This window comes from Myripristis murdjan, chromosome 6, assembly GCF_902150065.1.
Source record: "Myripristis murdjan chromosome 6, fMyrMur1.1, whole genome shotgun sequence".
Classification (NCBI taxonomy): domain Eukaryota; kingdom Metazoa; phylum Chordata; class Actinopteri; order Holocentriformes; family Holocentridae; genus Myripristis; species Myripristis murdjan.
The window spans coordinates 8,128,277-8,152,654 of NC_043985.1; the positions used below are offsets into that span (position 1 = coordinate 8,128,277).

General features: G+C 43.3%; 1 protein-coding gene across 3 annotated transcripts in view; it reads left to right on the plus strand.

Moving 5' to 3' along the window:
• Positions 1–6,204: 6,204 nt before the first annotated feature.
• Positions 6,205–24,378, plus strand: part of LOC115360832 (synaptic vesicle glycoprotein 2B-like) — a 63,624-nt gene continuing 45,450 nt past the window's right edge. The window contains exons 1-2 of one of the 3 annotated variants that reach the window (XM_030053984.1): positions 6,205–6,316; positions 7,024–7,097. The gene's annotated coding sequence lies outside the window, so the exon portion shown is untranslated. Of the gene's footprint in view, positions 6,317–7,023; positions 7,098–17,819; positions 18,024–24,378 lie in introns of those variants that run through there. The other 2 variants (XM_030053983.1, XM_030053982.1) reach the window with 2 other exon arrangements.

The window sequence follows — 24,378 nt, forward strand, 5'->3', positions numbered from 1 at the left end:
CTTGGTCACGTCATACTTTTTTGATTAACTCTTGTTACTCATTAGAAATGTGTAGTGCTCCACCCTTCCTCTCTTTACTTTACTCTTTACTCTAACACTGTAAAGGCATCAGAACTGTTAGGAACAAAGGAAAAAAAGTCATACGTACCCCAATGTCCCTATAATGGAACACTATGAGTATGAGGAGACACAGGGTGGACAGGGTGATGGCACAGTTCATGAGAAGGGCAGACCTGGAGCCCTAGGGAGGAAGTGGAGAGGCAGATAGCTTATAACATGGATGCCTGATACTGCTCCAACCCAGATTTAACTTCTTTCCATTTATCATTCTTTATTATCAATGTTTCATGAAGACCTCTTATCTGTGGTGTCCTCTGTGCCTAATGTGGATATGACAGTTGTGTAATGTGGGACTCTCACTCTCACTCACACATACACACACACGCACACACACGCACACAAACTATGATAAGAGTTTAGTATCTCACATGGTTTCACAAGTAAAAACTGGCCTGGTGCTAAGTTATAGTTCAGCATCTCGACGCAACTGATGTAACGTGGATGGAGGTTTTAATGGTGTACAGTTAAAAAGATAATTGCAAACTTTCAAACTTGAGGAAACTTGAGCATGTAGGTCAGGGCTACTCAACCTGCGGCCTGGGGGCTGCATGTGGCCCGTGTATCATTTTTATGCGGCCCGCCACTGTCATATAATAAAAATATTATTATTCTATCTAATTATTGACTTTCAGTCAGTGCATATACTATTGCGCTGATGTCATGAACCTGTTTTGACCTGCCGAGCAGAAGTGAGCATGCCTCACCTTACACAGCTCATGTACAAGCCTGTCAAGCCAGACACCTGAGGCCTGTATCACGAAGCAAGCTCAGTATTCCCTGGATTTCTCAGACCTATCCAGCTACACTGATCGAGATCATGGTGAACAGGGGCGTCACTAGGTTTTAAGGACAGGGGGGGCTTAGCCCTCAGGAGATGCACAGGATGTGAGCGAACATAGGGCGCAAGCACATTTTTTTTTTAAACAGTACCACAAGAAAGCACAGGAAATGTGTTTGCAGCATTAACAACAAGAAAAAAACTGAAAATTGTCCACATACTGTTACAGTACTGTATTTTATTGTATGCAAAACTGTATGCAAAAAAGATCATTGTGTTGTCACAGTAAGTAAGCCAAGTAAGCCAAGTACATAAACGTGGCTGCAATCGCCACGTTTGTGCTTCCACCCACCTATGTATATATATATATATATATATATATATGTATATGTATATATAAATATATGTGTGTGTGTGTGTATATATATATATATATAGATACAAACACACACACATATATATATATATATATATATATATACACACTACTCACAAAAAGTTAGGGATATTTGGCTTTTGGGTGAAATTTATGGAAAATGTAAAAAGTTCACGCTACAGTGATATTATATCATGAAAGTAGGGCATTTAAGTAGAAGCATGCACTGGTGATTTCCTCATCTCCCAACACATTATTGAAGCAAAAGCCAAAAACAGTGGTGGGTATACCACAACAAAAAATGTCAATGTCTTAATAACTTGTCATGTGCCCTTGAGCATCAATTACAGCTTGACCACGACGTCTCATGCTGTTCACAAGTCGACTTATTGTCTGCTGAGGCATGGCATCCCACTCTTCTTGAAGGGCGGCCCTCAGGTCATTGAGGTTCCAGGGTACAGAGATCCGAGCCTCTACACAGCGACTCAGCTGATCCCATAGGTTTTCTATGGGATGCAGGTCTGGACAAAGTGCAGGCCACGCCATTTGAGGTAACCCAGTCTCCAGCAGCCGTTCCCTAATGATGCGACCTCGATGAGCTGGAGCATTGTCGTCCATGAAGATGAAATTAGGCCTGTGTTGTTCATGCAGGGGCACAATGACTGGATTAATGATGTTATTCAGGTAGTATGGGCTTGTCACTGTACCATTCACAAAGTGTAGGGCAGTGCTGTACTGACTAGACACAACTGCCCACACAGTAACACCACCACCACCAAAGGCTCATCTGGTGACAACAGTGGCTGATGCATAGCGCTCTCCTTGACGTCTCCAACATCGTTGGCGGCCATCATTTCTGCTCAACATGAATCGGCTTTCATCAGAGACCAGCACTGAGGCCCACTGGTCCCTCGTCCAGCGTAAATGCTCCCTGGCCCATGCAAGACGATGACACCTGTGCCTGGTGGTGTGGTCAGGTACCCTTGCAGGTCGTCTAGCACGCAGACCATGCTGATGTAAACGGTTTCGAATGGTCTGACGTGACACTTGGGTGCCTCTCACCTCCCTTAAACGTGCCTGGAGTTGAGTGGCATTCATCATCCGGTTCCACAGGGCACTGTTCACAATGAAGCAGTTATCAGTGTGGGATGTGGCCAAAGGACATTTTGCAATGTGTTAGTCATTTTAAATTTGCTGAGTGGCCCCTGAGCCATCTGAAGTTGAGTAGCCCTGCTATACATCATATTTTGAATCTAATTGTTCTCCAGTTGTCTTCATCATTCTGACACCATAACACAGCAGATGGTGAAGACAGCTAAATTCTCTCTCCTACTGTCTGTAAAGATGGCAGGGCAAAAACTGTCTGATGTTACTATTTCCAAATTAAATTACATAGAGTAGAAATTAGGCATACGCAACATTTCTGATCTTGAAAGTTAAATACAATTTGACTTGAAGTCAAATCCAAAGGATAAATGTCAAATGCCAAGTCAAGTGCAAGTCCATCAAGTCTCAACTCAAGTCCCAAGTCATAAAACAAAATGACAAGTTATGTTCAAGCATCGGGTGTATGGTAGCATTTGTTTTTGATTATAATATAAATTGCAATGAGAGATGCTAAGTGAACCTCTGTCAGTATATACTGTAGAATTATGAGCGATATGTTGGCATTCTGGTTCAAGAGTCATTAACATTACAAAATAATAATAATAATAATAACAATATGAAGAAGAATACAAGAAAAAAACAGAGCAGAACAGAGCCTTGTGATTGTGACGTTTTGTGGTTGGGTTACTGTTTTCATCTACTTTCTACATTGCTGTTTTCCTCTCTGGTTATTCTGGCTGATGAAATATAATCCACCGGATGCTACTTTACAGAGAACCTGGTGTCAGTGTTTGGCTCACTATAAATCAGATGAGATCATCATTGTAACTCCACTTCTGTACCAAAACAACCAATCACAGTGTGAGACTGTAAAACAAAGTCAAGCTCCTGAGACTCATCTGAACAGTTTTCTTGCCACTTTTATGTCAACCAGTAGATGGCAGCAAAAGCACACAAGTGCCACCTGCACTGACAGAGACATACAGTGTGGGGGAAGCCCTGTGGTCATGATAAAGCAGTGGGGGAATCAGCAGAGAGCACAGAAACTTGTGATTACATGATGAAAAATTAACACCTCGGACCTAAACACAGCACTGGCAGGACTCGGTCGGGGCACAGACTTTGGGGCAAAACTGTCAAAAATGGCAAGATGTGGACGCTCTTGGAGGTTGAGTTGGCCTGCCATGTAAAACTGCAGCATCTGAGCTGTGAATCAGCCTGGAAGACTCGTCACTTGTGACTCCTCCATCTTCTCTGTGTCTTTTCAATGCGAACGGTCTAATAAAGCAGAAATTTCGTAAATGTAGGAACATCTTTGAAACTGCAATTAATACATAACACAGTCCAAAAATTACAGCATCCTACCAAGTAGTTTTCTTGTTTTCTGTTTTTGAAAATTTGAAAATTCCATACTTTTATAATGAATTTCATGATCATAAGCTGACAGAGTTTAAAATATAGATTACAGTTTGAAAGCAAAGACACAACTTGTTGAGGAACTATGCTTTGCAGTCTAAATCCCTGCGGTGTGTGCCAGTCTGTTTTAAAGAGAGACAGAAAACATCTTTCCCTCATGTCGTCTCCATCCTGCAGTGAGCAGGCCAATGACATCGCACGCTGCCAGGTCATAAACATGGCATCCAGGAAGTTACAAAAATGGCAGAAACAGCGCCAAGAAAAAGTAACGACAGCGAGTCAAGATGACATGCAGACAAAGTTCATTCCACGGCGAGAAAGGATCTGGCGTTTGGCTTTCACCCGCTGGCGAGAACTAAAGGAGAGGAGGAGGATAATAATAATAATAATAATAATAATAATAATAATAATAATGATAATAACAACAATAACAATAATAATGCTGGATTAACGTCAGATTTATGGTGCATTGTGCAAGAGCATTTAGGATATGTCCGCGTTCACTTTATTTGTTTTAATGATGTAAAACACCAGGCGTTCTTGTAGTAACATGCAGTAAACCAATCAGAGCGCCGTCTCCCATCCCCTTTAAAAGCCAGGTTGGCAGATTGATATTATAATGGTAGAACTGCCAGGTAAAAAGGAACATTTATTGCATTACTATCACTAATACTTCACACAAACCAAAACACCTCTTGATAACAGGGTCACTGTAGGAAAACATCACCTCACATGAGCGTCTGAAGGTTCCTAAAAGTCAAGTGGAGGGACCAGAAGGTGAAAAAGTTTGAAACGTCCTGAGCTGGACAAGAAGCTGGAATCACAGAGATGGAAAGAAAGTCCAATTTCCTTTTTTCACTGTTCAGTTTATTGTTGCTTTGAGGAATCAGAGGAGGGCATTTCTGACTGAACTGGATGAAACTCACACAGCCCAACAAACCATAACATCACAGCTGTAAATTATTCAGGTTTATGATAACAAACACAGAGATACTGCTACTGATGTCACTGATTTTATGTCTGTCACACACTCAAGCTACTCAAGCTGTTCACTCCAACATGCATATATTAATTTTATTAATAATATTGCACAGTATTTTTATTAGTAGTATGGGAGCCCTTGCAACACTGAATATTTATGAAGTTTGTGAACCCAGGAGAATCTCATGCAACCATGTAAAATGATTCATGTTGCAGAGAAAACACACCTCCAAACTTTATGATGTAATGCAAATAGTTTACAGTTTACATTCACTATATAAATAAATAAGGCCCACAATATCTTAAAAACCTGTGTGTGTGTGTGTGTGTGTGTGTGTTATGTCAGTGCGCCTGCGTCCCACAGAGCATGAAATATGAAAGACTGCAGCAGCACTACTGAGGAATAATGGATGACACTCCAGCTCTTGGTGTGTGTGTGTGTGTGTGTGTGTGTGTGTGTATGTGTGTATACATGCATCCCTGTAGTATGTGAATTTCCGAATGAATGTTACACAGTGTGTGAATATTTGTGCCCGTACTTGCAAAACTGCAACTTGTGTGTGTGTGTGTGTGTGTGTGTGTGTGTGTGTGTGTGTGTGTGTGTCTTGGCAGTGTACTCTGAAAACAGGAACTATGAAAATAAACATTATTTGAACAAGTTAAAGGCAGAATGAAGAGGATTGTGTAGACTCATAAAAAGACCTGAGCCACTAGCAGTGTGTGTTGGTGTGTGTGTGGTGTGTGTGTTGGTGTATGTGTGTGTGTGTGTATGTGTGCAGAGACCCCGCCCTCTGCCTGGAGTTACTTGTTTTGCTGAGCTCGGGACTTTTCTTGGCATCAGCCGCTGTGCGGTGGGTTTTGTAGCTCCCAGCCAATCACAGCGCAGCGCCACACTGACATCACCACATGTGAGGAAGCTCTGAAACTCACAGAAAACAGGAAACACGGCGAGCAGACGTGATGAGGAGCGATGCGGGGTTAGCCTGCCCTCTGCTGGACATGTAAGGGACAAGTATTTTCCTAGGATAGAGACGATATATTTTGAGGATTTCATTCCATCACCATCCTAGGAAAGGAAACTACCAACACTGAACACAACCAACAAATCCTGCTCATTCTGCCTTTAATAATCAAACAGTCAATTCAGTTTCAGTCAGAAACCTAGTAAGCAGCCTGAGCATGAAGAGGAAACACCTTTAAGCTGAAGAGTGGAGCTTATTCTCTCTGTACTGCAGACAATTAGAAATGAGTTTAAAGAAAACCTTTAACTAATATTTGTAACTGTAACAAACTCATTTCTTTTGCGTTTCTTTTGATTAAAGTCCCTTTATGTTGCTTTGACACAGTTAGGATGTTGCAGTTACCATCTACCATCCTCCTCAAATCTCCAACACAAAACAAACTTCAAATACGGCAGCCCGTTTGTCCAAACCAGGAAGGACCAGAAGGGACAGACTGAGACATTTCCAAGTGTTGAAAATGTCTTTCAGGACAAGAGGAGCACAACTTGCTCACGTCGAGACGTGTGGCTGGGCGAGGTGAGACGCTTTACAGTGTACATGGGAGTCTCTCTTTTCTACACACACACATCTATACAGTTCTCTTTCTTTCTTTCTTTCTTTCTCTCTCTCTCTCTCTCTCTGGCCTGTGTTTATTTATTTGCTTGCATCAGTCTGTTGTTTGATAAGCAGGACTGCTGACTTGTCAGGATGACGACTGTATGTGTGTGTGTGTGTGTGTGTGTGTGTGTGTGTGTGTGTATGTTGTGTGCCAAAAGCTGTATGCTGTGTGAATATTTATCAGCTCAGTATGTGTATGTGTGTGTGTGTGTGTGTGTGTGTGTGTGTGTGTGTGTGTGTGTGTGTGTGTGTGTGCGTGTTCATGTGTTTGGTGCTGCAGGGCTGACAAGGTGTATGATGGGGAGTCTGCACTACTCCACTGGGGGAATGCCCAATACACACACACACACACGCGCGCACATACACACACACATGCGCGCGTGCATGCGCACACACACACACTTGCACACACACATGCAGAGAGAGAGAGAGCTGATAAGTATTCAGACCTCGATCAGACTGCATCAAGAAACTTAATGTGATCTCTCTCTCCTCTCTCTCTCCCTCTCTCTCCTTCTCTCTCTCCTTCTCTCTCCTTCTCTCTCTCCCTCCCTCCCTCTCTCTATCTCTTTCTCTCTCTCTCTCCCTCTCTCTCTCTCTCTGCATCACTGGTCTGGGATCTCCAGTCTGCAGAAAGGGAGAGAGAGCAGAGCAGGGAAATCCCATCCACCTTCCTCTGATCCGAGAGAAAAGAGGGCAGGTAAATAATCTTTCTTTCTCTTCTGTTTCTGTTTCCTCTCCGTTGTCAGTTCGGCTGTTCAGCGTGCGCCGACGGTCATGACTCGGTTCACTTTTAATTAGGGACTTTGATATGTTGATTTATTCCACTTCACATGAAAATGAACGCGACCCAGCCGAAAACAGAGCACTGAACATTTTCACTGATGATTTCAGAGAGAAGTGTGATTGTGTGTTTTAAATCAAGGTGCATTTATAATAAAGCAGGACATAGAGAGCAGCAGGGCTTCTTGTTTTTTTATGATTTAAACAACAAACTTGAATCAGCGGTGATAAATGGTGATTCATATGAGTGATATCACGGCACAAATTATCTCTCCGGTATCAGTGATGCTCTCAGTTTGCCAGGTGTTACATAACAGCCCCCCCCCCCCCCGTGCACTGAGGCTGCATGCTAAACAGTTGTGGGCCGGGTTTACTCAGCGAAACTCTGCCGTCACCTTAAAAACCTGCAGTCATCACATCTTTTTCTCTTGTTTTGTGATGGTGGTGGTGATCAGTTTGTACCAGGTGCTGCCTAACTCTCCAGTTTGAGTCAGCGAGGGTTTAAGTGTCAGGATCTAAACGGTGTATCAGAGCGGTTCAGTCATACTGGGGTTCATACTGGATTCAGTGGATTCAGTTTTGGGATCTGTTGCACCTTCTTCTTAATGCCATTTCACTGGCCTCCTCATACAGGCGAGGAAAACATTTCAGTGCTAAAGTAACACCGCGTGTCCACCGACTCAGAACAGAATACAGCAGAACTGAACTCAACACAGGGTCGAATGAAATCAACCAATTCCAATCAAATCAAAGCAGTGCACTGACAAATTTACAGATGTTAATAAAAGGAGTTGATTTGATCCGAGTTGGCTGGTTTCACATCAGATGAATCCCATGTGTGTTATGGCACTTCCACTAGTACCTGCTCAGCTTGACTCGGCTTGACTCGGCTCGCCTCGGTTTCGGTGGTTTTCCATTACAATTGAGTACCGCCTCGCCGTCGGTGGAATCGACCTCTTCGTTTGACCACGGTACCGGTTTGCTTGCCATTTTCCAACTTTGTCAACTTCAGCGATGATCAACGCGCATGGTCGCTGTTGCCGTTTTCTTTTAAAAATGCCGGGTTTGGTTTTCGTGAAGGAGTCGCTCTCATGTGTCGTCACTCCCTGTCCAATCAGTGGCCTGCACGGCATTTACGTCACTTTTCGGCTCGACCCAGCTCGCTTGGAACCCCGGCCGAGTAGGTACTAAAATAGTACCTGGTACCAGGTACTACCACGTAATGGAAAAGCTCTCAAACCGAGTAGAGTCAAGCCGAGTAGGTACCAGTGGAAAAGCGCCATTAGTGTTTGTGCCAACATTTATACATATATAATGTCAGATCAGCCTGTTGGTTCAGTGATACACGTGGCCATTATTGTTCTTTTATTAAATTTGGAACCTGATCGGTCTGGGGGAAAGGAAGCAGTAGTACTTTAGTAGTACATACACAGCGGATCCCATTCATTTATGAGATGTCCACTCACCCCTCATCGTTAATTTGTCACCCGTCTGTATGTGACCCATGGGGAGCGCATACAGACAGAGCCTGGTTGATCACCACATGTGTGGGCCAGCAGATGCATGTCTCCTCACAGACGCTGCAGAGAGGACAGCTGACGGCGGACATGCATGTGCGTTTGATGCCGACATGAGAGGAAATACCTGTCCATGCCACAGGGGGGCAGAAGTCTCAAGAAAGTAACCTGGAAGTGTAGAAATGCAACCAAACAGTGTTAGATCGTTGTTTTCATACCATTCTGAATCTCCTCAAACAGTTTGGATATGAAAATGGAGATAATGTCTGATAAAGCTTTGGTGATTGGTTCACCACAAACGGCTCTCTCCACAGCGCAGTCGCAGGAATGACAAGCTGCCACTTTATGTTTCTGAAAACCAACAAACATGTTAAAGTATGACACATTTCTGAACCAGAAACACTTTGCATGTCATCATTTAGACTTTAGGCCAATGTGGTGGAGTTTGCGTCGACAAATTTAGCTACTTTGGCCACTTTGGTTTTCTTTGTTAGCTTCAATAGCCACCAAAACCACTGGGTTAAGGTTACAAAAGGTCATGGTTAGGGTTGGGAAAAGGTTTGTCATCATGGTTAAGGTTAGGAATAGATTTAGCGTCACGGTTAAGGTTAAGAAGAGGTTCATCATCACGGTTAGGGTTTGGAAAAGGTCATGGTTAGCGTGTCTTCGGTTTGCAGAACTGTAAAAAACCAACATTGTTCCTGGCAACTGGGCTGCTCTCTGGTTTTGTGTGTATATACATATATATATCCATGTATGTGTGTGTGTGTGTGTTTGTGTGTGTGTGTGTAGTATATAGTATATGCAGATGTGTGCTTCATTCTTGGGGAGGATTGTTTTTGAAAGTTCACATTGTGTTCCCTCCTGCGCTGTGAGAAGACATCAGGAACAGCTCGACTCGGCTGTAATGGCCACCGTGTTCAGTCTGATGTGTAGCGTCGCTCAGCTGTCGCTCTCCTGTCAGCTGTTAGAAGGAAAGCTCATTCAGCTGTTTGTTTACCATCAGTTTTTTTTTTAAAGAACAGCTAAATGTAATGCACATATTTAGTTATATTGTATAATATAATCATTCCATAGCCTGTGCTGAGAGGAATGCAGCACATTCTGTCTCAGTGGATGGAGGCTCGCTCAGCGCCCACACATGGAGAACATGAAGCTGTAGTGTTCACGTCTTGAGGGAAAGACAATAGATCCCCTCACAGAAAATACTGGAGAAGAAGAAGATATTGGCATGATGATAATGATAATTCTTCCCCAAAACCATTTTACCGATTATTTGACAAAATTTCAGTGTTGTCCAGTGACATGACTGCGGGGGGAAATTCAAAATGATTCAGCTCAGATTGCATAATGTGCAAAAGTTTGGGATGTGTGTGAGATGAGATGCATAATAAATCAATGTCCCCCTGAAGCTTCCCACTCACCACAGCACTGACTCGGCTTTTTATCTGCGCTGAGAGCCCGGCGTGTCTTCGGGGTGCAGACAGAAATATTTCACCTTTAGCAAAAGAGCAGCGTTCCTGCCGAACAGTCTGGAAGCTGCAGCAGGACTGATGACTGGCCCTTCCTCCCGGTGCATCTGCACAGCTACAAAAATAAATGTGCAGCTCCTAAAACAACAACTGTGCCTCTGCTGGCCTAGAATTAAAGAATCTCGCCTCTGAGTCCCTGTTAGCCCACAAAATAAAATACAAGAATTAACCATTTGAATACCCTGCAAACAATGACCTTACATTACATGTTTAGGATATTTTTCCACTTTCCAAAGCCATTTATCTGCGGGTAATGGTGACTGATGGACATTGCAGTGATCTTAGGGGGACACCTTAGGGGATGACTGCTGGAACGATGTAATTGTCACTGCAGTGTTTAAGTGCCATGCATCTACACATGTACAGTATATGTCTGCGTGTGTGTGTCTTGCCTGAAGCAAGTCATTAGTGACGAGCAGATGGCCGCTGCATGAAAACACCCAAACTTTACTGTGTAGTAGTGGTCCAGTCATTTTATGAAAAAACCTAGGACAACTTGCAAGAGAAAATCAGATAATGTGTGATATGCATGTGTAAACAGAATAATTCAAAGAACTTGTAATTGACTTTTTTTCTTGTCTTTGTGTGTGTAATCAACTTGTGAATTTTTATACTGATATCTGAAAGTAAAATTTTGAACCCCATTCACCTATGTGTTAAAATGAGCGTTTTCTTGGTATTATATGGTCATAAATAGGTGATTTTCAAAACTTTCCACCAATGGGATTCCTTGGGACTTTTTTTTCCCTCACTCAGGACAAACTGAGGATACAAAATCAGTTGAGTTAGCTTCACTTGCAATTTGCCCTAGCTTGACCCCAATATTGGCCTAAAATGACTGGAGTATAGTGCAACCGCTGGATTGCACAGTGCACCATCCTGTAACTGAAGGGGCTCTCAGCGTTTTTGGAAAGTGTTCATGTTTGTTGTGTTCCAGTTCTGTTCTGACAGCTCACATATAGCACAGCTGACAGACTTTACGTGTTTGGTAAGGTAAACGCTTTTAAAAATGTGGGATTTTAGTGCTGCTGTCTTCATCTTCAGTCTCTGTGGGTCCACCTTTTCTACTGTGGTCCACTCCAGCAGGACAGGGCAGGCTTTAGTTCCCCTTGTTGGGTAACAAGATTATCTGGACCCTGAAGACCAACCAGCTGTGCAGCAAATTCAAAATCTCCCGCTTGTTGGACATAGCCAAAGCTCCATGTCAGACTGGAGCACTCTGCTAGTCCTCGCCTCTTCTGTTATCATGTCAGAGTGGTAAAATCATCAGAGTGGTAAAATCATCCTCGGCATGCTGTGCTGACAAGCTGACAGTCATTGTTACCACCATGTGTTGACTCCAGTGCAGTTGAAAAGTCAATCAAACGGCGGTGAGAAATTTCAACTCATGCAATGACAAGAATCCCACATTTCTGTGTCTTTTGCATTACCCAGCGGAAATTCATGTCTTTGACTACCCTGGGTGGCCGATTTTTTTTAATGAAAGGACAATCTCGGCACACAATCTTGGTGTAACCCTATTCTAGTTTGGTGGTTTAGTCAGGCCTTCCTACGGTCATCAGACGGCTAAAAATCATTAAATGCATTATAAAAAATACAGTGTCAAACTCATACATACAGCACAGGGAATATACATGGTGCACTTCCTCACTCCACCAAGCCACAGAGCTCCCCGCTGCATTCATAAATTATCAGTCAAACAAGCAGACGAGATGACAGACTGCAGCAGAGGAAAAGGAGGAGTGGTGGGGAAAGAGGGGAGAAAGAGAGGGAGGAACGGTGGCAGAAAGCAGAGAGAGAGAGAGAGAGAGATGGAGAGAGAGGCAGAGTTGTTTGATAAGGCGAGAAAAGAAAGAAGGCGGCGAAATAAGAAAGGAACGGGACGGAGAGAGGGATGAAGGAGGAGAGGAAAGCAGGCAGAAGCTGAAGTGATGTGGGAGAGGAAGGAGGGAGGAGGCCGAGGGGAGAGCAGGGACTTTAGGGTGGGACTGTTTTGCGCTCACTGAGAGAATGTGTGCATGGAAATGTGTGTGTGTGTTTGTGGGTGAGATTGAGGTTTGATGACGCTGGGAGGGTCTTGCACACACACACACACACACACACACACACACTCACTCACACACACTCACACACACACACACACACACACACACACACACACACACACACGCACGCACATGTATGTATGCATTAGAGGAGGAGCCTGTGTCTGACAGGTCTCGTTAACCAGTTACTGAGCGTGGAGGATGGTGGGCGGGGCTTACAGGGGCACAGAAACAGCAAACTCAGACTCAAAAGACGCATCCCAAAAATATATGAACGCAGCTGACTCTTCCATAAGTCTCTCTGTCTCTCTTGTTCTGTCTCTCTCTCTCTCACACACACACACACACACACACACACATACACACACAGACAGGAGACGGTGCGTAAACAGTGTTGCAGTGGTTTTGTTCTGCATATAAATCTCTGCTGAGCTATGCAGGCCAAGCAGCCGTCTCCTGCTCCAGGTGTATTTTTGACTCTTGTTGTTGTTGTCGTACCAGAATTCCAACTTCAGTAGCTGCACTGCATAAATGCTACGACAACGGCACCACGGCAAACCAGAAAAAAACCTCTGGCAACGTCACGCAGAACAACCCAGACAAAAGCACCATCATGTTAACATTGATATAAATAACTTTTCATTGTGTTAGTTGGGTGATGGTTTTTTGTCAGCTTTGGTTTGATTTAACTGAAACATTGGAAGGGAATTTGTTTTTTCAAATTTTGTTAGGCCTATTTCTCTCGCAGAACACACACTTTTTTTTTTTTAAACTGATTTGTACTAAATAAACCTGGTGGCATTACTGATTGCAGTTTAAGATATGTTTAATAATTTACGTGGTCAAATGTGAAAATTACCAGCAGCAGTGTTGTTGATCAGTACCAGGCACTGTTACCATGATGGCTGCTGAAACACAAAATAACCAAGCCAGTCCAGCCTTTTGGGAAAATCACGGAAAAGTCACGAAAAACGACAATGCAAGTTGTGCAAATGAAGATGTCCAAAACTGCAGCAAGCATCAGAGAGTGAAGCAAACACTTTGCCACTTTGGGTTGAAAAATCAGCCACTGCGCCCCTATCTCAGCGATATGTTGTGGATGTCCCAGGCCTCTGAAGTGCCGCCATTGGCTGGAAACTGCACTGAACTTCATGTTGCTCACGATCGGGAGAGTACAGATCAATTTAGAGAGGCTGATATTGGAAGAGGAGAGCTTTTAGCCTGCGTTGACGTTTTTCCAGCTTGAGGACCAGGTGATTCAGGATCCAGGTAAACCAGGATTCAGGTTCATTACCGTTACCCACAATGGATACTTGCTCACTTTTTTGAGAAAGGACAAAGGTGGAAAATACAAGTACAAGCGTCTGTTTAGTAATATGCTCCAAACAACTTGTTACCTGTAGTACCAGGGCATTACAGATTGTTGATGCAAAAACTATGTTTACCTTGTTTCCTATGGCGGTTGCTTTAAACAACTTTATTATGCATAAACCTAACCTGTGTCATTTTGTAAAATATTGCCACCAAATACAGTGAACGAAATCGTATTTATCTTTAACCTCCCATATTCTTGAGTCTGTACACAGATGTGGATAGGAATAGTCACTAGGTGATGCTGAAGCTCCAGAAAATGACATGGTGTATCTGTAATCAAAGCATGATATCTTACAGATACCACTGGCCCCCACAGCTCCTACAAAACCCTGATTGATGTTTACATGCTTACATGATGGTTGCTATAATGAAAGGAAAATCATTTTGTGGCAGCTGACCGGGCACTTAGTGTGTCAGCACACCTCGAGATGCTCTGGCCTGTGTGTTTGCTGAGATGTAGCCGAGCGGAAAGCATCTTACCAGCAAGCGGTGGCCATTTATTAATCAAAATCCCTTTGAGTAATTAGTATTCGCTGTAGTCTGGTCAGAGTCTAAAGTGGGTAGGCACTGCAGTTTGGCAGCCCAATCCAATCCAATTTGTCGTGTTGTGCCAGAGCAGGCAGATCAATCTCAGAGACGCTGCTCTTTTGGATCCATGTCAGATAGTCATTTCCAAAGTCAGCCATCCTGATTTGTTGTTCCGTCGCCTCGTCATGGAAGCGAAATGACACACCTGATGCATCTCGAAACACATCACGTCTACTTTAATTTAAAAATGACATGCGGTATCTACGTGGTGGGTGCTCGTGATTGATTGCACTGCTGTGACAAGCTCCCTGTGGAAGAATCCGTCTCTCTTGCAGGAAGACCACACCTGTCCATAGAAGTGAGTCAGGAAATTAAATAACAGTGACTGGTTTCTGAATGAAACAGTGATCGAGTGAGTGCCTTGGTATCTTTTTTTTTTCTATGACTGTCTGCATTATTTAGAAATATTCTTTTACTACAAAGGACAGACTTCCTTGACTTTGCTTTTTAAGTCACCAACTGGTCGGCTGGCTGATTGTATGTGAAGTAATCCTCTGTCGTCAGAATTATGCAGCATTATGTATGCCACTGGGATTAAGATGCTGTCCTGTTCCCTGTGTGAGTGTGTGTGTGTGTTTTGCATGTGGACAATCTACTGTTGTCTATGTTGATGATCTACTGACCGTGGATCATACCAAATGGCATTGCTCCAAGGGGAGTGGAGGGGATTAAGGGCAGTCGGTCCAAACCATCTGTGCGTCTCCGTGGGGGGGGGGGGCGGCCTGTGACCAAATATGGAACGGTGGACTTTTGTCATCCCAGCTGTGTCATAATAAACTGTGTGCTCTTATTAAGAAAAAAAAATAGGATTTCCTGTTGACGTATCAAGCCACACCAGTTGACTTGTGTTGAGAAAAAATGTTCAGTGATGCATCCTGTTCGTGCCAGCAGGGTTGTGGGCTCAGCTCATCCATCAACACACACACACACACACACACATGCGTGCACCTGCATGTGTTCCTTTTGGAAAATATCAGCAGGGTAATATAATACATATTCAGTTTGACAACACCCGGCAGAGCCTCATCTTTGAAGAAAACAGTTCATGTTCACTAACAGCAGTCTGCTGGGTTTACATTTTCAGAAATCACAGCCCTCTTGAAAGAGCAATACCTTTTTAAATCTGAGATTTTCCAAGAAACAAATAGCTGCACAAAATTAGCACTTCCCCTATTCAAAGAAATAGGCAGCTGCATTCTTAATAAGAGGCTTTAAGTGGATATACTGTAGGTCTGTGTTCAGCTGAGTGCAATTTGCTTAACCAAGCCGGAGCCGCCGGCACATTTCACTGCAGTCAGCTGACTGTAGAGTATGAAGAATTGATGACTTGGTAATGCTAACAGCAATAATGAATGTCGGGGTGTGGCTGGTCCGTCAGCTGCAGTCCATACGTATTTGCATGGGACAGATCCATGCAGTCAATTCAAGGATTATTGCTGCCAACAACTACAGTAAAACAAAACACCCGTTATTCATTTCTGTCTCTTTTGTGATCGATCTCTCACCAGGCTCAGTGATGCTCGGTGGTGGACCGCCGATCCTTTGGGGTATTTTTCTGCCAGCAGACCGAGGGCTCTTGCCTAGATCAATGGCATAATGAATTTCACACAGTCCAAGGTATTTTAGCTCACACCCTGGATACTTGTGCCCAGAGGTTGAGACTCGGCCACAGATGGACCTTCAGTGACACTGAGATACATCAAAATCAGCAGAGCAAAGGTTGCAGGGACATTCAATCTGTGTTTTTGCAACGGCCATGTCAGTTTGCAGACTTGAGCCCTATTGGAAGGTGGCGTGGGGGTTTGAACATCACCTCAGTTACCATGAGCTACAGGAGCGTATTGAGGGAGAGCTTTAAAAGACATGTTTGACCTCAGTTCTTGTGTTTCTTGTGTTGTTTGTCCACTGCCCTGCCCTGCAGTTGCCCTGTAATATGAATAAACAGCATGAACTTATTGTTACTTTTTAGAAAAAGACTATTCATCTTTCTTATTACACCATCCCATGGCAGCCTCAGGGCAAAGTAAACACAGAGATACATCTGTGTGTGTGTGTGTGTGTGCGTGTGCATGTGTGTGACTTGACAAGCTAATGAGCACACAAAAGGTGCTCCATATGGTCTGCCCTAGGTGCTGAATAGACACACACACACGCATGCATGCAGGCACACACACATGCATGCACGCAGGCACACATACACACACACACAGAGGAAGAGAGACATTTTTATATTCGAAACCAAGACACATCAGGAAAACAACAAACACTGAGAACTTCACCTGCTTAGTTGCATAAATTCCAAATTGTTAAAGTATTTCAGCAAAACACACACACACACACACACATACACACACACACACAAATCACACATGAAAACACAGAGATGTAGCCCTGTGTTTACTTTCCCTGAGGCTGCCACAGGATAATAAGTTCATGTTTATTATTCATATTATAGTGTTAGAAAAGCTGATCTTAAGCTTTGGCAATAGTTTTTGTTTTCATGTCGGTGAAGCGCATCAGAAATAAAATAAATAAAAAATAAAAAAAAACAAGGTGGTCCCTGTAACAGCAGCGACTGTATTAGCAGCAGTGAAAGCCATAACACGTCACAATGCTAATAACAGGTGTAGCAGTATTAGTAGTACTGCAGTTGTAAGTACTAGTTGTATTGAAGTGTGTAATAATGACTCTAATAGTTTGGTTATTGGTAAATGTTTGGAATCCAATGTAGTGATCAGATCATTTTCTAGCATTTAGCCCAGTTGCTGTGCTCAGTGCTGCCCCAATGGCCAAAAGGCTTTACTGCACTCTTTTTTGTTTTGTTTTGTTTTGTTTTTTGGGGTCTGTCATTCAGTGGCCATGGTTTGCCTTCTTCTCTCCATGGGCAGCAGCAGCAGCAGCAGCAGTGATGTTAGCCGCTCCAGGCTCAGCTGCACACGGCTTCACTGGGGATTTAAAGGTCCGTGTTACAGCATGTAGCCAGGACTTTTTTGTGCCTCAAAATACTAAAAGTCTGAGAGGCTCGCGTTCATTTTCGCAGCCTCGGTGAACAAACCCAACTGTGTCTTTCTACACCGGCGTCGACCTGGACCACTTTCCCTGTCTGCGCTGAACCACGGGACTTTGTCTGTGCGTTGTGGAGAGAGCAGCTCAGCAGGCAGTGCTGCTCTCACACTAAGTCAACACATCTGTCACTGGGACTGCCCCCCCCCCCCCACCCTTCCCATTCCACCTCTCCATCTATCTCTCTTCTCCTCCCTCCCTCCATCCATCTCCTTCCCACCAGCCACCCATCTGCCACTCTCAACCCCCCCCTCCAATGCCCCCCCCCCTGACCCCCACCCGCTCCCTCTGTATTCATACACATCATCCTCCAACACCCCCACCCCCGACCCCCCAACCCCTAACAGTCACTGAAATGGTTTGCACTTACATATTCTGCAGCACAGGGCAGACCGTACCATTCTGTCTGTGACGGGTGGGTGGCAGCTGGGTGGAGTGCTGCAGAGAGAGAGAGAGAGTGAGAGAGAGAGAGAGAGAGGCTGTCACTACCCTCTCCCATCCTAATCCCTTGGTTCTCTCTCTCTCTTTCTGTGTGTGTGTGTGTGTGTTTGTAGGCTGCTTATCCAAAGTGCTGCGCCTATAAATTGTTTTAATCTAGGCCCGTATACACCTAAACCCTGGACTAGAATTTGCATTTTGATATCGAACCGAAAGATATCTGATGCGAAGACGGGATGCTGTGGTTTGGATGTTAACTTCAGTCTGACAGTCTGACTCTGTCCCGGTAAGAGAAGTCATTTTCCATCAGAGTGCAGCTGTTTGTGTTGAGTTGGATTGCTTTGGGTCAGCAAATGCGTGATTTGTGTAGCATCTTGAATGTGGTGGATGGATCGGACGGCTTAAGTTTTGGTGAAGTCGTGGTTATTGGATGGGGAGTTTTCAGGCTGTAATGCTCTGATTTATTATCTAGTTCTGTTTTTGTTCTCAGGACAAAATAACACTATATGTGCAATGTATTTACACTAAATTGCATTATAAAAAATATGAACAGGTGCTCTTCAAGTAAGCCAATATTAATAGCCAACTGGTGTTATTTTACATGTGCTGGGTTTTATCAAAATGAAATAAAATTTAGATTGAGCTTCAGACAGGGCCATTTGAGCAGAGTAAATAATGCATCACAACTCTGTTTGCATTTTCTTCTCAAACTTTAGCTCCACACACAGATCGCCAGCTGTATGTACATATATTTCATCATTATATACACTGTAAAGAAGGCTTGGTTTAGGCTACAAACTTTTGTTTGAAATGTAGTCCCATGTAGTATCCCCACACCTGATGTAACGCAGAGAAATGTGGCCGAGTTGCCCAGGATGAGCGAAGGGAGTGTCTGAGTAAACAACAACAAGGTAGGAAGTGAATGGGGGCATGAGTGTATTAATAACACGCAATAAGCACAAAACCTCCTATTCAGCTGGGATGGCTCGCCAACAGCATTATATAATCAATGCACACATGCACTAATCACACACACACACACACACACACACACACACACACACCACATCTCATGTTACACTCTTTATCTTGCAATATACAGACAACACCCAGACAGCATTTAGACCCAGCAGCATTACCACAATGCAACAGTGATTTGGGGCTGAGGGATAGATTGCATTTATGTTTCGGGGTCTCCAGCAGCCTCCGTCACAAAACAAGAAATCCATATTTATGTCGTGGTTTTACATTGTTGCCTGACTGTAGCTGTACTTAAAGAACATGTTTATCACAAGTCCAATATTCTGGCTCTACAAACTGTTTAATCTCATATCCAGCGGAGTCAGCAAAGGTATAGAATGGCATATGGAGGATAATTCACATAAAACAGCAGCAAACAAGCTAAGGAAGCGGTCGGAAAACATCCTCTGTTGCGGAATAATAACAAAGCTCCAGTTCCATTTCAGCGGCTTTCAGCTTTAGAACAGAAGTGGCACAGTTTTGTCACCGGATGCCTTTTTAAAATCAGCTGGGCTCAGATTTGATGATGCTGCTGTACCATAGTGCTTACTTCTGCTCCACTTTGACACAGCAGACTGCACTGTACCGAGTGTGTGTGTGTGTGTGTGTGTGTGTGTGTGTGTGTCTGTTTGAGGTCTGTTCCTGCTGTAGATAGGAACACGATGCATTATTAATCTCGTCTAAATGACTGGGGTGACTCTACATCTTTCTCTCTCTGCATCTCATGATTCTGAGCAGGGCTTCTTTCTTTTCTATTCACACGGTGCAATGAAATCCAATTAACTGGCACATCCAAATGCCCAGTTTTTTTTTTTTTTTTAGCAGTTGTATGAACCCTCAGGACTTGTTTTATGTGTGCGTGAATCAGCGGCGCACGGTGCAGGTGCACCGGGTGTGGCAGGAGCTGCACCTGTGACGCAGTGGGGCTGGGGTTCATTAGGAATGCATTAACAGTAGGTGTGGTAGGGGCTGGCATCAGATCACCTCTTTCTTTCTTGTCTTTCCCTCTGAATGCCACGGGCTCTGCACCACAGCACTCGCTGACAGAAAAGAACAGTCCAGAGCAGATCAGCCAAAAAATCCTCTCCCAACAGGAAACTGGTGTCCTTGTGTAGGAGGTGCAGAATCATAACAAGCCAATATCCGACACCTTAAGTCGCACTAGGGGGACATAACACATTTGGTTATGGTTCAGTGATATTAGGCCAAGAGCCAAACTGAAGTTGGCTGCTGAGGACAGGGACAGTACGGCCACAGGAGGGGGGCATCCACCAGGCGGTCTCTTCCATCTCTGCATGTCATGGAGTGGCTGCTGGCTGCCTCCACAACGCCCACCAGTCTGTCATGGCACATAGTCTCACTTCTTTGTTGGAAGAAAATGATTAACTGCAGCACCTGCTGTGAGGTGACAGTGTTAACCACTGAACCACTTCTGAATGAAAAATGCGTCTTATTTCTTACCTGCTTGAGTGATGTCAACGTTCAACTGGCCAACATGCTAACTCATAAAAAAAAGTTATAAGCTCTTGTGTTTAGGTTTAGATGTGTCTTGTGCCCAGCACTTGTCACCTGAAGAGGCAGGCCGCGCGAGTGCAAATCCCAGAATACCTTGTCACCAAAATGGTATTGCACAGACTGTCACTGACACATCCCATAATAGGCCCCTTTTCCCACTTTGGTGCAGTTAAATTCATGAGGAATCACCAAAATGTCAAAGAGGCCCAGGTGAGAAACAGGCAGGTTGGTCACAGGCGCTGTTCTGCCAAATCTTACTGTTTTCTATTTGGAACTAAAGCAATAATCTCATTGTCTGGATTATGTGAAAACTTGCCTGTTTCCCCCGTGTAAATGTGCAAAGAGTTTGTAAATCAGTGCAATATTACTGGAGAAAACCAACATAAACTGCACACAGTTTATGTCCCAGCCAGTGAGGCCTATGTATCTCCTTTTCCTGTGACTCACTAAGATATTTTGGTGACATTAAACAAGTGAAAACAATCATTTTATTTTGTCACCAAGTATCTTGTAAATATTTTAGTATACTTTTGCATGGTGGAACATAGTGATGCCATATTATTGATATATTTGTGCAGTATATATGCATGTTTAGGGTGCTGTGTGGTCACTGGTTACTGCTCAATAAGGCAATGCCAGCGCTTCATTGCAGGGATGAGAGCAGCTGATTTGACTGGCCTTTATTAAAGCCACTCGAAAATACCGTTCCATTATTACAACTACAGGCTACTCAGTCCCAACAAAACAGATGTCCTTCATTAGGGACTTTGACTTGTCAACTCAATCCAAGTGGCCCCTCAGGCTCACAGGCAGGTGAGGAGCAGAGCAGCTGCTGAAATGGCTGTAAACACAAACTGTGCGAAACGTTGAAAGACGGTGGAAAGCAGGTACAAATGGTGTTTAATTAGATGACCCGTCTACATCATCATCATACATTGCACTCCACGCCTGCTTGAGGTAGAGGTTTGATAAAAGTTCTCACTTCATCGTGCAAGCAGACGCTGACTTGACAGCATAAAGTTCATAAAGTGAGCAAGCACAGTGTATTGAATCTTTTCTACTGAGTGCGGAATGCAAAATTGTTTGGCAAATTATATGTGCACTTCCCTGTTCATTTATATAGTGTATATGCTTACTAGTGTTTCAACAAAACCAGCTACATTTTGGGAGACTTTTGGCTGTCTCAAAGTTAAAGGGACCGTTTATCCATTTTGAAAAATGACATATTATTTCACTTCCCCCTCTAGCTGTTATATAGGACAGTAGTGGTGTTATCTTCCTCTCATTGTTACTGAGTGCTGGATACTGGTTGGATGCTCCACATGCTAACTGTTAGCCTCCTCCCATTGAAATGCACTTCCCCCCAGCTAACATTCTGAAAAATAACAGCTTTAATCCACTCCAAGAAGGTTTAACATCAGTTTACAAGTACTGCTTTCCAAAACTAGAACACGTATACAACTACTGAGTGCAGAGAAAATAGTTTTTCACTAATTATTTATAAGTTATAAGTCTATCATAAATTATTATTTATAACTTATAACAGACTTTCTTTGCAATTACAAGCCTCAAGTTTCTATATAGGCCTCGTTTATGACACTACAGTTGAGTATGAGGAGGATTTTGCACACATGCATGTAGTGTGTGATGTTCGAAGGTAAAGTAAAATAAAATTTGGAGGCACGTTAAATCTGAATTAGTATGTGACATGCTTATTTTTAATGTATTCCCCCAGTTTAGTCACAGCTGTGCCCAGAGGACTTGTTAAAGCCCTGTGGCTGCTGGCAGCACTGTCTAATTTGAAGTGCTTTCATTACAAATATAAAAAGGGCCTCTTGTACAAATTTGTTGGTTGAATAATGGTCTCTGTATCAGCGTTTTTATTGAGGGGAGCTGCTGAAATGGTTCCAAGTGCTTTGTTGGGAGGCTGACAGTGGATTTAATCAATGAAAGAAATATCTTTAAGTCTCAGGACTGTCTGATTTTAGAGAGAAATGTCTCCAATGAAATGCAGCGTATCAGTGAGCTGGAGTAAAGAGGGTTGTTGAATAGGATCCAGACGCCTATAAAGGGCTTTCATGTGATGTAGCTTTAAAGTTAGAGAAAAATTATAACAATAAATTTCCCCCCCCCGTATTGAAAAAAGTCTCATTCTGTATCTGCTGGTTGCATCACATCAATGAAGCTTCATCACATTTACACTGAGTGAAATATTGAAGACGCCACTGTTTAACGGCTGCAGCATTTCATCAAATAGAAAATATCCAGACATCTTGTGCATCATTGTACACATTTTACACACATATTCCCGTAATGCAGCAGGACATATTTGGGATCTTTGGATCGCCGTTTGAATTTCAAATAAAGTTCTGTGGGTTTGCACAATGCTCAGTGTTTAGATTGTAGTTCATTAATGGTGTTAGTATAGTGGGTAGCAGTGGTTTGCAGACAGAGTAAGAGCAATAGGGAAGACAGAAAAACAAAGAGATGGAGATAATTCAAAGGAGAGGGTGGGAGCGAGCGAGCCAAAGGAACAAGACGAAGGAAAGAAATGTAGGCTAACTCCCTCTGCTTGTTCTGTAAGAGAGAGGAGAGGCAGGGGAAGAGTGAGAGAGAGAAAAAAGAAAGAGAGGAGTGAGAGAGAGAGAGAGAGAGGAAAGACATCCCACCATATGAATCTTTAATATGCTGCTCTCATCTCTCACCTCAGCTCCAAGTTCCTTCCTCTCCTCTTACACTCTCTCTCTCTCTCTCTCTCTCTCTCTCTCTCTCTCTCTCTCTCTCTCTCTTACTCTCTCCCTCTCTCCCTCCTTTATCTTGCTCTTGTTTCTCTCCATCTCTGCTGTTTTGGGCAGAGCTGCGTCAGGCTGACATATTGGAGTGCTAACACATGCGGCTGATATCGGCCTTTTGTAAATAAACACAAACATCAGATATGACCCAGATATTGTCATCCGTCTCTGATCTGACGGAGGCTGCTTGCGACCGCAGCTTGTCAATATGTCTCTTTGTTATAAATATTATGTTTATATCAGATGTCTGTGCAGATAAATTATTCCAGGGTGACGTGGGAGGAATTTTATCAACACCAACCTGCCTTACATTCAGGAGTTTGACGATGTGCGGCAGATTTTTTACAGCTCAGAGTGGCATAAAACAATGTTGACTGATTAAAAAAATAACAACAACAACAAAACAGTTATCAGGAACAGATCAATTTTCTTGTACAGTCTCAGCTCTCTGTGCTGGTCTGTGCAGGTGGTTTTGGTAGGAAAACAGTGAAAATTAGGTCCTGAATATCATCCTGAGCCCCATGCAGGACGTGATGTAAGTGTGTCTCTCTCTGTGTCAGTATCTCCTCTGTTTTGTGTCCAATAGGAAAAGGCCTGTGTAGGATTTGTTAGTGCTTACAGCTCTGCATGAGACTGCAGGTTATGCAAGGAAATGCATGATGGAGACACGAAGTCAGTGACTACGTTTACATGCACACCATATTCCAATTCGGGTCAATATTCTGGTTAAGGTAATATTCCGAATTAGGTGTTTATATGCGCTGCAGCAACTGGAATATTCCCTTTACATGTTACTTGGTATATTCCCGTGTTTCAGTGTATTCCACTCTCTTATTCAATGCAACACTCAACCTGTGGGGGGAAGCAATACGTCTATAGGCGTCTGGTCTGCTGGAAATACAGAAGAAGAAGGTGTTTACATGGCACAGTATTCTGGTTAGAACAGGCATATGCCAGGGGTCTGATTCGGAATTCTCTCCAACCGGAATATGACCTTAATCGGGTTCAGTGCGTGTTTACATAACTCGTGCGCAACCGGAATATTGAGGATATTCCGAATATTACAGGAATATGGTGTGCATGTAAACATGCTTAGTGTTGGAAAATGAATCAGTGCAACCTCATGAAATGATTTCCAGAGAGCACTTTTTACATTCCTTTTTTTTTTTTTTAAATGGTTTTAAAAACAGTTATGACAAAAGTATATGATGGAGAAGTAATGTCTCTGTTCAGATGAATAACACTGCTGTCAGATGAAAAGCTTGTATTGTAAAATGTTTAAATATGATAATATTTCATTTCCTGTATTTGTGT